Below are 12,983 nucleotides of genomic sequence, written 5' to 3' on the forward strand. Positions count from 1 at the left end.
TTATTTAATAATCAAAATAAGAGGGATGGGGGGGCAATACAAGCTTCTGAAAGGCAATGCTAAATGGAAAAAAATATGGTATTTAGGTAAAATATGAAAAATGTACGCATCTTCATTCTGTTCAAAAGTTTTTAACCTCTGGCTCTTAATGCATCGTGTTTCTTTCTGGAGCATCAGTGAGTGTTTGAACCTTCTGTAATATTTGCATATGAGTCCCTCAGTTGTCCTCTGTGTGAAAAGAGGTATCTCAAAATCATACAGTCATTGTTGGAAAGGGTTCAAATATACAAAAAATGCTGAAAAAAATGTTTTTTTTTTTTTTGAAGAACAGCAGGCAGTTTAACTGTTCAGGACAAACAAGGGATTCATGAACAACTATAATTTTTATAATCCAACTATTATTTTCTCTTGTGGACTCCATGTAAACATCTTTTGTGTGAAATATCTTATTCAGGTCAGTACTAAATAAAACATAACATGCATTTTGCATGATTCCTCTTATTTTGGTAAAATGTAAAATTCATTTACATTTTGCAGATTCTGCAAGGTGTTTGTAAACTTTTGACTTCAGCTGTATATGTAATATTAACTATAATGCATAATAGGATGCATATTTGCTAGTCTCCATGAAGCCTGATTTTTTTTTCCAGTTAACAGATTTGAATAAATACATAAATTGAAAAAGCAAAAACAATATTACAACAAAAGATGATATAGTTGTTAAATATATATCTGTTATATTGGAAAAAACATGAAACAATTATTGTAATGTTATACATACTGATTCAGTGACAATTCTTTATTATTAGCAAACCAGAATCATGAGAATAATTTCTATGGTGGTGTCACCATTGTCTTGTACATGAGGGACCACAGACACAATTTCAGTAATTATGCACAAAAGTATTTACAGGTAATTGTAGTCTTTCTGTCACTAACACTAATTTCATAAGTACATCATGATTATTGGTTTTCACTGCAAAACAACACAAAAATGCTGTAGTTATCATCGCAATTTTCATTTTAGGCTGCAAAAATCTGAAATACGTCACACAAATGCTTGTTAGGACTAAAAAGATCTTGACAGTCATGGTCACCATTTAATTTCATTGTATAGGAAAGACCTGCTCAGACATTCTGATATAAATCACACATTTTGTGTTCCTCAAGCCATCCAGATTTCAAAGGACATGAATTTGTGCACTTTAAAGGGATAGTTCACCCAAAAATGAAAATCCTGTCATTAATTATTCACGCTCATTTCATTCCAAACCCATAAGACTTTCGTTCATTTTCAGAACACAAGAAAAATATATTTTTGATGAAATCCGAGAGCTTTCTGAACCTGCATATACAGCAACACAACAGACACATTCAAGGCCCAGAAAGGTAGTAAGGACATCATTAAAATAGTCCATGTGACATCAGTTGTTCAACCGTAATTTTATGAAGCTACAAGAGTACTTTTTGCACAAAGAAGACAAAAATAATGACTTTATTCAACAGTTTCTTCTCTTCTGTGTCAGTCTTTGATGTAGCTTCATACCATTATGGTTGAACCACTGATGTGACCGTATGCGGGGTTAGAAAGCTCTCGGATTTCATCAAAAATGTCTTCACTTGTGTTCAGAAGATGAACAAAGAGCTTACGTGTTTGGAAAGCCATGAAGGTGAAAAATGAACGACAGAATTTTCATTTTTGGGTGAACTATCCCTTTAAATATGTCAGAAGTCGACCTGAGTATGAAACTTTCAAAGGGATATGCGATGAGAAGCTTTAATTGGTTTGTATGGTAATTTCACTTCTGGATTTTTCCAAAAAAGCCCCAACAGTGAATACACAAGGCTGTAGGAACCAACATGAACATCTTGCATTTGTTATTTCGATATCTCCCAGGGCCATTATTGAAAACTTCTCCTGCAACAGTGTTCTTTCTCCCTCTTCTGTGCCTGTTGGATATTGCTTCACAGTCTTAGTTCACGGCTATAAACAGTCACCAGAACAGATGGCTTCTCCAACTACAAGCTGTAATCATGTCAGATCCATCTGCTCTTACTCAATATCACTTCCTGCTTAGATGAGGCTCCACAGGGCCCGTGTCGCACCTGCAACTTCCTGTTCCCCTCACCTGATTTCCTGCTCCACTGCTCCTGCTGTGATCATTTTTGGTCAAATATGAAATGCTTTTAGAGAAAAGATGCTGTGAATGAACGGATGGTTTGATGGATATATGCGAGTATGGATGAATGGATGCTTTCACGGATGGCTGGATGTGCAAAACGAAATGAGCCACATTTGGGGGTTTTACATAACTATTTCTTCTAAATGTTCCCAAAAGATGATGTTTCAGTAATGTCTTAAAGAAATAGTGCACCCAAAAATAAAAGATCACTTGCACACCTTTATGTTGTTCCAAACTTAAATGAATTTCTTTCTTCTGTGGAACAAGCTTACTTTTGTTCAAGTGAATTTGATCTCGCCCTAGTTCCCATTCACTGTTATGATATGAACAAGAGCATCCCGCAAATGACTGAAATTCACTTCTTATGTTCTACTTAATGCTGCAAAAGTAATTTTTTTACTAATCAGTCTTGTTTTGTTTTTCATTAAAACAGGAAGCTTAATGTGAGATAACATTTTTATTTGTTTTTTAATTGTTGTTATTGTTTAAAAATGAATAACGACAATAGTAGTAATAACACACACGGTAATAACATCAATATAATCAATTATTATTATTATTATTTATTATTATTATTATTATTATTATTATTGTTGTTATTAACAATTACAATAATCATCATCATAACTAACCATAAAACATGCTAACTTTAATGTATACTGTATTGTTGTTGTTAATAATAATATTAATTATTAATAATAATTAGGTTTCATAATTGCTATTATTATGATTTAATATTAATTAATAACTAATACAATTAATTAATTATTATTAATAATAATAATAACACACCTTACCATTAAATTAGCTAATTTTAATATTTGCTTTATAGTAATAATAATAATAATAATAATAATACTTATTATTATTATTATTATTATTGTTGTTGTTGTTGTTGTTGTTGTTGTTGTTGTTGATTATGATAATATTATTGCTGTTATTGGTGATGGTGGCGGTGTTAATTGTAATAATAATTTATTAAGAACTTTAATATTTACCTTATTATTGTTATTATTATTGTTGTTGTTTTAATTGTTGTTGATGGTGATAATATTATTGCTGTTATTGGTGGTGGTGTTAACAATAATAATAATATTAAGAATAATAATAATAATAGTAATAATTTATTATTAATAATAACTTTAATATTTGCTTTGTTGTTGTTGTTGATAATATTATTGCTGTTGTTGTTGTTGTTGTTAATAATAATAATAATAATAATAATAATAAACCTTACCATAAACTTGGTGACTTATATTATTATTATTATTATTATTATTATTATTAATGTTGTTGATAATATATTTCTGTTATTGGTGTTATTATTAATAATAATAATAATAATAATAATAATAATAATAATAATAATAATAAACCTTACCATACAACTTTCTAACTATAATATTTACTTTTATTATTATTATTATTAATGTTGTTGTTGATAATGATTATGATTATATTGCTGTTATTGGTGTTAATAATAATAATAATAATAATAATAATAAAACACCTTGCCATAAAACTAGGTAACAATGATATTTATTATTATTATTAATGTTGTTGATAATATATTGCTGCTATTGGTGTTGTTGTTGTTGTTGTTGTTGTTGTTATTATAAATAATAATAATAATAATAATAATAATAATAATAAACCTTACCATAAAACTTGGTAACTGTAATATTTACTTTTATTATTATTTATAGTATAAATAATAAAGCTTAAGAACATGACAAGCCAAAGGGTGAATAAATATTAACTTCATTAAATGGTAACCTAAATGGGAATTTTCATATTAGGGCGTGAACTTATCCAAAGAATATTTCATATATTAAGCAACACTTCCCAAGTCTGGCACCAATCAGACGCGGTACGGCAAAGTCAAACCTGTACCGTCGGGCGAATGCCGTAAACAGTTTTCCTTTTGTTGTTAGGAAGTGAACTATTCTCCGCAGGATGTCTGATGAGAAGAATCCAGGAGATGGTCTCATACTGTGCAGGGGAATGTCACTCACTCTCGAGAGGCAGTTACCGTTCCTCATCAGCATATCAACCAGCACACATAATCTCAAAAACAAAACACATTTACATACTCGTGTGTCAGTCATTCATAATCTCGAATTTAAATAATGGGGAGAAAGGTAAGTGGCAGGCGGAATATGGAAGAGCTGGAGTGTTTATGGGTCTATGTGTGATTGGTAATTAAGCCTGGGCTCTGTGTGGGTAATGTCTGTTGATTACTGGCCACTGACCAGTGAAATGTGAAGGACAGAGAGAGCAGTCGCTGCTGTGAGGGACCTACATCGACTGCTTTTAAAGAGCCTGAGTCCCTTGGAAGCACAGAGGCATCCATATTTCAAGCCGTACGGGACACATTTGCATTTTATAATTCGGATTTCAGGCTACGGTTTGCATCTTTTTTGCAAGAAGCCAGTTATTATGAAAAATGAAATGCAGAACTCTTTCTGAATGTTTCTACAGTTTTATGTCACTGTAAAAATGTATGTAACCCAAAAAAATCTGGTAGCATGTAAAACGACTGGTTTTATTCATGTCAAAAATGTTATCTCCAATATTGGTTCACAACAGCAAAAGTAATGTTGTTCTTAAAGAAACACATTTTCACTTTGTAAAGTGTTCTTTTATGCTGCAAGCCTAAAGGAATATTCAGGCTGATTATCAAAAAAAAAAAAAAGTTGTCTTGTTTTCTAAAAAAAAAAACAAACAAAACAAAGTTATGGTGAGCACTTACAGTGGAAGTGAATGGGGCCAATTTTTGATTATTTGCAAGCATAAATGTGAAGCTTAAAATTTTATGCAAACACATTTTTTTTGTTAAAGCTTTTGTATCATTTCAGTTGAAACTCTCTTTCTCTCTCTCTATTTTACAGGGGTTTTAGGGTTCACAGTGTTTCATTGCCATGGTGACAAATTTAAATGTTATAATGTTTAAATGTTACTCTTAAACTTCACACATGTTACTCTTAAACTTCACACAGAAAAGGTTAGTAAATGATTTTTCCCCCACTCTAAAATCATCTTAACACACATTGTTTATGTATTGTGGCTATACTATTGAAATAATAATAATAATAATAATAATCATAATACTTATCATTTGTATTATTGTTGTTGTTATTAATACCAATAACATCAACAATAATAATCATAATAGCAATAATTAATCATATCAATAGAAGAAATAATAATACTTATAATAATAATAATTATTATTATTATTATTATTATTGTTGTTGTTGTTGTTGTAGTAAATATTAAAGTTAGCAAGTTCTATGGTAAGGTTCTTCTTCTTCTAATAATAATAATAACAATAATAAAGAATAAAAGTCAGTAAGTTTTTTTTTTTTTTTCATTCTAAAGTCATGTTAACACATATTGTTTATATATTTTGGCTATGCTATTAAAATAATACTAATTTATTTTTTTATTGTAGTTATTAATACCAATAACATAAAAAATAATAATTAATAATTACAAACAACAATTAATCATAATCCATAAAAGAATTATTATTATTATTATTGTTGTTGTTGTTGTTGTTGTTGTTGTTGTAAATATTAAAGTTAGCAAGTTATGATGAGGTTAATTATTAGCATTATTATTAGTAGTAAACAATAACAATAATATCAGTAATAATACTATGCTGTTGTTATTATTCTTCAAATAATAATAATAATAAAGAATAATACTATTGTATTGTGGCTATACTATCAAAATAATACTAAGAATTGTTGTTATTATTATTGTAGTTATTAATACCAATAACATAAATAATAATAATAATAATTATTATTATTATTATTATTATTATTATTATTATTATTATTATTATTATTATTATTATTATTATTATTATTGCTGTTGTAAGTATTAAAGTTAACAGGTTTTATGGTAAGGTTTATTGTTAGCATTATTAGTAGCAGTAAACAGTAACAATAAAATTAATAATAATACTATGTTGTTGTAATTCTTCAAATAATAACAATAATAAAGAATAATACTATTGTATTGTGGCTATCCTATCAAAATAATACTAATACTAATAATTGTTATTATTATTATTATTGTAGTTATTAATACCAATAACATCAATAATAATAATAATAATAATAATAATAATATGAATATGAATAATAATAATCATAAAAATAATTAATCATATTCATAGAAGGAATAATAATAAGTTTATTGTTAGCTTCTTTTTCCTCTTTTGCTTCTTATTAATATACTAATTACTAATTAATAATAAATAATGTAAGTCAGTAAATGAGTTTTTTCCCACTCATATAAATTATGTATTGTGGCTATACTATTACAAAACTACTACTACTACTGCTACTACTAATAATACTAATAACTACTAATACTAATAATTTTGTTATTATTTATAGTTATTATAGTTATTTATACCAATAACATCAATAATAATAACCATAATAGTAAGTAATCATATCCATAGAAGAAATACTACTACTATTGTTGTTGTTGTTGTTGTTGTTGTTGTTATAAAAATAATAATAATAATAAAGAATGTCAATAAAAATGATAACTAGTAGTAGTATAATCTCCTGTTTAGGTAACACTTTACAATAAGGTTCATTAGTTAACATTAGTTAATTACTTTAGTTAACATGAACTAAGAATGAACAATACTTCTACAGCATTTATTAATCTTAGTCAATGTTAATTTCAACTTTTATTAATGTATTATCAAAATCAAAAGTTGTGTTTGGTAACATTAGTTACCAACATTAGTCACTATGTAAATTTGAATTGGTCAGTATTATTCTTTAAATATACTCACAATTACCATTCAGTTCTAAATTAAAAATTGAGTTATAAATTGAGTACACTCATAGGGATAACTGAACTAATTTCTCAAACGTGCACCGTAGTGGACTAGCCTTGAATAATCCAAAGGTTCGTGAGGCAAATGTCATCCCTAACCCTTTCCCACCAGGCATGAACTCTCGAGGTATGGAAGTCACGGCCAACAGACTGGATCTCAGCGTTCCCTTCCTCTCTTTTTTCCCAGGGGTCTGTCTGTGGCGTCCATCCAGGTCGAACGCGCAGGTAAGCCCATGCTGTATCTCTGCTCGGGACCTGTGCACCCTGCCATCTGGGCAGGTGCTGCTCCTATGTCCTATCCTCCGATTCGTTTAAAATCCCGGCTGGTGGGTCAATGCCCCGTGTGCGGCGGAATGCTGATTTCAGCTCTGAAAGGGGCTGGGGGCCAGCAACCCCTCCGAGAGGCAAGATAAGAGCATGACATTAAAAAGGCTTCTGGGTCATACTTCATAACAGGTCTAATCAGGAACGTCATACTCGTTCAAACAAACGGTGCCCCCCTCGGTTTTATTTATTTATTTATTTTTAGCCCTTTACACTTCTTTCCAAAAGTTTGGGGTCAGTAATATTTTTACTTATTTATTTTTTACATTTAGTTTAATTAAAAAAATATTCATTTCATTCAGCAAGGATGCATTAAAATGACCGAAAGTAACAGTACAGACGTTTATAATGTTACAAAAGTTTTCTTTTTTTAAAATAAATGCTGTTCTGCTGTTTCTTAAACAGCAAGTCAGCATACTGAGTCATTTCTGAAGGATCACGTTTTAGGATTCAGCTTTTGCATCACAGAAATAAAATATATTTTAAAATATATTAAAATAGAAAACAGCTATTTGTAAATTGTAATAATATTTCACAATATTACTGTTTTTAATGTATTTTTGATCAAATAAATGCAGTATTGGTGAGCATAAAAGACTTGTCAACCCAACAATTTTGCATGGTAATGTATAATTTAAAAATATATTATTATTATTAATTAACTTATTTATTTATTTACTTAAATGAAAATTTTCAAAGCTGTAAATAAAAATCATTGGAGCATGTTTTACACAATACTGTTTCGGTTGTTCTACTTAATTTCAGATTTAATTTAATGCATTGTAATTTCCTAGAAATTAAAAATTACAAAAAATTGCATTTGTGACCCTGGACCACAAAACCAGTCATAAGGGTCTGTTTTTTTTTTATTTATACACTGTCTGAAAGCTGAATAAATAAGCTTTTTGTTGATGTATGGTTTGTTAGGACAATATTTGGACAACTTTAATATCTAGAATCTGAAAAAATCTAAATATTGAGAAAATCACCTTTGATTGTTGAACATGATGTTTACTTAATTTCTTAATGATTTTTGGCTTTAAAAAAGAAAAATCAATCATTTTGACCCATACAAAGTATTGTTGGCTATTGGTACAAATATACCTGTGCTACTTGCGACTGGTTCTGTGGTCCAGGGTCACATTTAGTTCAAAAATTAATTTCATGAACAATTATGGATTTAAAATTATTTATACACAGTGTTTTTTTAATGTAAGCAAGGCTTTTATGTTTTATGTGAAGTCACATTAAGATTTGTTTAAAAGTCATATTTTGTCTCAGCTAGTGAGCCAGAAAAAATATTGGTCCGTGACACCCCTGGGTATAATTTATTGTGTAAACCAACTTGAATTAAATCCTTTAATTTTGACAATCACTTTTAGCCCCTGCAAACCGCTAACCGCTGTGCTCTAAAGTGCTATTGTGATTTGATTTATCTACAAAAGTCTCAGTAATTTAAAGCGTCAGCCAATCTAGAGAGGTAAAATGACACCCTCTCCAACCTTTCTTGGTGGGTAAATTTGACCCAAAGAGAGTGCATTAGTGTGCGTTGGAGCATTTAAAGTCTGGCATTTTGGCATCGCATTACATTCAACCACTCTTAAGCTGTTAGAACTAATTGGACTCTCTCTCATTTCATTATCTAATGTCAAACTAAAGCACTGCTTTAATGCACTTAAAGACTTTTTTAGAGACTTAAGTCACGGCAATGCGGCTGTTAATATTCCCACGTGCAGATCCCTTAAAGACGTGATAAATGGTGTCTAAACCCTCAGCCAACATTAGCGATTAGCTAGCATTCATCAGTGCCCTACTACACCTGAAAAGCAGCTATTAGCCTGCAGGCAACAAAACACACATAATAAATGCGCCTCCTGCAACCTAATAATTTATACATTTGCGGAAAGCCAAAATAGCCGACCTGAACAACCTCGGTGTGTAAGCCAGCAGTTTACAAAGAAGTGACAAATATGTATCTCTCTCCATTTGGATATGTCTGCTACTGAATGATCAATAGCCCAACATATTTGCCTGAAAGTTCTGGGAGGAAAAAAAAAATCTCAATACAAGTTAAAGGATTAGTCACTTCTAGAATAAAAAATTCCTGATCATTTTCTCACCCCCATGTCATCAAAGATGTTCATGTCTTTCTTTCCTCAGTCTCAAAGAAATTAGGGTTTTTGAGGAAAACATTCGACACTCTATAAAATGCTGGGTTATTTTTTAACCCAGATGCTGGTCTCAGCCCGTTGGGTCATTTTATTGGGTTGTTTTTAATATTTTTACCCAAGTGCTAAGTTATTTTTTTTTAACCCAAATGCTGGGTTCAACTTGTTGGGTCATTTTATTAGGTTGTTTTGGATATTTTTTTACCCAGGTGCTGGGTAGTTTTTCTGTAACTAAGTTGCTGGATCATTTTTAACACTGGGTTATTTTTTTCCTACCCAACCGATGTTCCAGTCCATTTTAAGCCAGCAATATAATTAATTTTAAACAATAGTTGGCTTAAATAAAATAACCCTGCGTGTTTGGTAAAAACATTTAACCCAACCACCTGGGTCAAAATAACCCAGCATGTGTTCTGTCCAGCATTGGGTTGCCAAATAAGCCAAGTTGGGTTGTTTTTAACACAGCATTTTTTTTTAGAGTGCAGGATTTTTCTCCATATAGTGGACTTCAATGGGGATCAATGGGTTGACGGTCCAAATTGCAGTTTCAATGCAGTTTTAAAGGGCCCTACACAATCCTAGCCAAGGAATAAGGGTCTTATCTAGCAAAACAATCATCATTTTGTTTAAAATGACTTTTTGACTTTTGGCATTTGACTTTCTTTGCACGTCTGCTTTGTAAACACTGGGTCAGTACTTCCGGCTTCATCACACGTGACCTTTCCAACGTGATTATGTAATGTGCTAGTGCAAGATGAGCATTTGTGTTTAAATAGTATATAAATTACTATTTATTTTTAGAAAATGACCAATCGTTTCACTGGATAAGACCCTTATTCCTCAGCTGGGATCGTGTAGAGCCCTTTGAAGCTGCATTGAAACTGCAATTTGGACCTTCAGCCCCCTATTGAAGTCCACTGGAGAAAAATCCTGGAATGTTTTCCTCAAAAACCTTAATTTCTTTTCGACTAAAGAAATTTTAATTTAGGAGTGAACTAATCCTGTAAGCTCAAAAAAAGCTAAAGTTTGGGTTACACTTACAACGGAAGTGAATGGGGCCAATCTGTAGACGTTAAAATACTCATTGTTTCATTAATACAGCCACAAGACATAATATGTATGACCTTATCTGTGAACCTGTAATATTCCTTTAAGTGTTTCATAGGCTGTCTTTGAATTCTAGAAGTCCTTCAGACACAAAATGATTCTAGAGTTTCTAAGGCATGGTAATTCTCTAGAGTTGCCACCTTTTGTGTGCAAATGGATAGTATGGTGATAATTTATCCCGCAGCCTTGCTCATTGTATGCCAAAATAGAAATCTTCCTAGGCATTTTTTTTTTTCTTGGATGCACTGGGGCCATTTTCAGTAAAGCAGCAAAGCCTCTCATTCTCATTTCCCACTCTTTGAATGGGGCTTGCCTGTCCAATTTAAAAGGACTATGGACTCTGTGCTCCTTTCTGTGTGACAGTGGATTACCACTTTTGTTGGTGATGTAGCTATATGTGGTATTATGCTTCTCTGAACAGTGGGATGCCCTCAAAGAGTTTGTCCTTTCTGGGTACACAGACACTCACGTATACATGCACATATGCATACACACAGTAACACAAGCTCGATAATTGCTGTTTGGCCAGCCCTGAGGGTGTTAATATTAAGCTGGCATGAAGCGAGAAGACTGCCATGAAACTGCATTTGTAAAAGTCAAAGTCCTGCTTTGGTCAGCAAAAAGAAACCCACAAGCCTTTCACAATTTGCTCTCTTTTTCTTTCTCAGAGTCAGTTTTGAAAGGAGCCTGTGAATATTCTATAATAATGGCATGTGCCCTATACAAGAGTGGCACGTTTTATCCTTACAGCTCCATATGCATGAACACTGCAACAAAAGTTATATTAATACAATTCACACTGTTAACTAGCTACTTGTTAGCATGCATATTACTAGCACATTGGCTTGTTTATTATTACTTATAAATAACATATTCTGCATGACCATATTCTACATCACTAATCCTACCCAATACCTAAACTTAACAACTACCTACATATATTTACAAGCAGCGAATTAGGAGTGTATTAAAGCAAAAGTCGTAGTTAGTGCTTTGTTTAAACTGAGAATTGTACCTTAAAATAAAGTGTGACTATTAAATCTGTATAGTTACTTTTGGTGTTGGTAAGATTGTTAAATATATTTGAAAGTAGTTTCTTTTACTCAACAAGGCTGCATTTATTTGATCAAAAATACTGTAAAACAGTAATATAGTGAAATGCTAGAAAAGAACTGTTTTTATTTTCATATATTTTAAAATATAAGCTGAATTTTAAGCAGCATTACTTCAGGCTTCAGTGTCACATTCTAATATGTTGATTTGCCGGTCAATAAACATTTATCATTAGTATCAATGTTGAAAACGGTTATGCTGCTTTATATGATTGTGGAAATACATTTTTTCATGATTATTTAATCAATAGAAAGTTCAGAAAAACAGCTTTTACTGTCACTTTTAATCAATTTAATGCATTCTTGCTAAAAAAAAAAAAAAAAGAAATATTAAAAAACAGTACCGTATTGTAATGTGCATAAATTATAAAGATCATATTTATTATATATGCATTTTATAAGTCCTTGCTTTCCCTGGAAATCTTCAACCTTGTTGTTGTTGTTCTTAGTACAATTATGTTACAATTTGTTAATAAATGAGATTTATTGCATCAGTACTTTTAAAGGAAAAGAGCTCCTGAATGAAGATAATAACTACATTATTTCCGACAGATAAATAAATCTTTGGATAAATAGTTTTGTTTAATTTTATGGTAACACTTTACAATAAGGTTCATTAGTTTACATGAACTAAGAATGAACAATACTTCTAGAGCATTTATTAATATTACGTAATGTTAATTTCAGCATTTACTAATGCATTATTAAAATCACAGGTTACATAAACAAAAATTAATCAGGGCTCTATGCTTATTTTTCTTCTTATGAGCACTTGTGCTCCTAACGTAAAAAATGTTTAACCTTTCATGTCAAATTTAAAAAAAAAAAAAAAATTTATAAGCTTTTTAAAATTTCTAATTAAAACAAGAGAATAAGAACAAGTAGAATTAGAATAAGTTCCCAATCAAATGAAATCAGTATTAACAAAATTAATTTGTACTAAAGAGGTGGCACAGAAGAACACAAAAGTGACTTGTAGGTGTATTTTCATGTTTAATGAGGCTCAAAGGTGGCATGAGTGCAATCAAATTCATAAATTCATGTTGAGATTAATGTTTAACATATAAAATTTTGAACATAAAAATATGAAATGATTTAAATAACTAGAAAGACTACAAAGAAACTAACTACAAAGAAAACTGCCAGTAGGTGGCGACAAGTCACTGTTTTAATTACTGAATCTTTCATTTAATTTGTTTGAATGGCTGATTCATCCAGGA

Source organism: Labeo rohita, chromosome 25 (assembly GCF_022985175.1).
Source record: "Labeo rohita strain BAU-BD-2019 chromosome 25, IGBB_LRoh.1.0, whole genome shotgun sequence".
Lineage (NCBI taxonomy): Eukaryota > Metazoa > Chordata > Actinopteri > Cypriniformes > Cyprinidae > Labeo > Labeo rohita.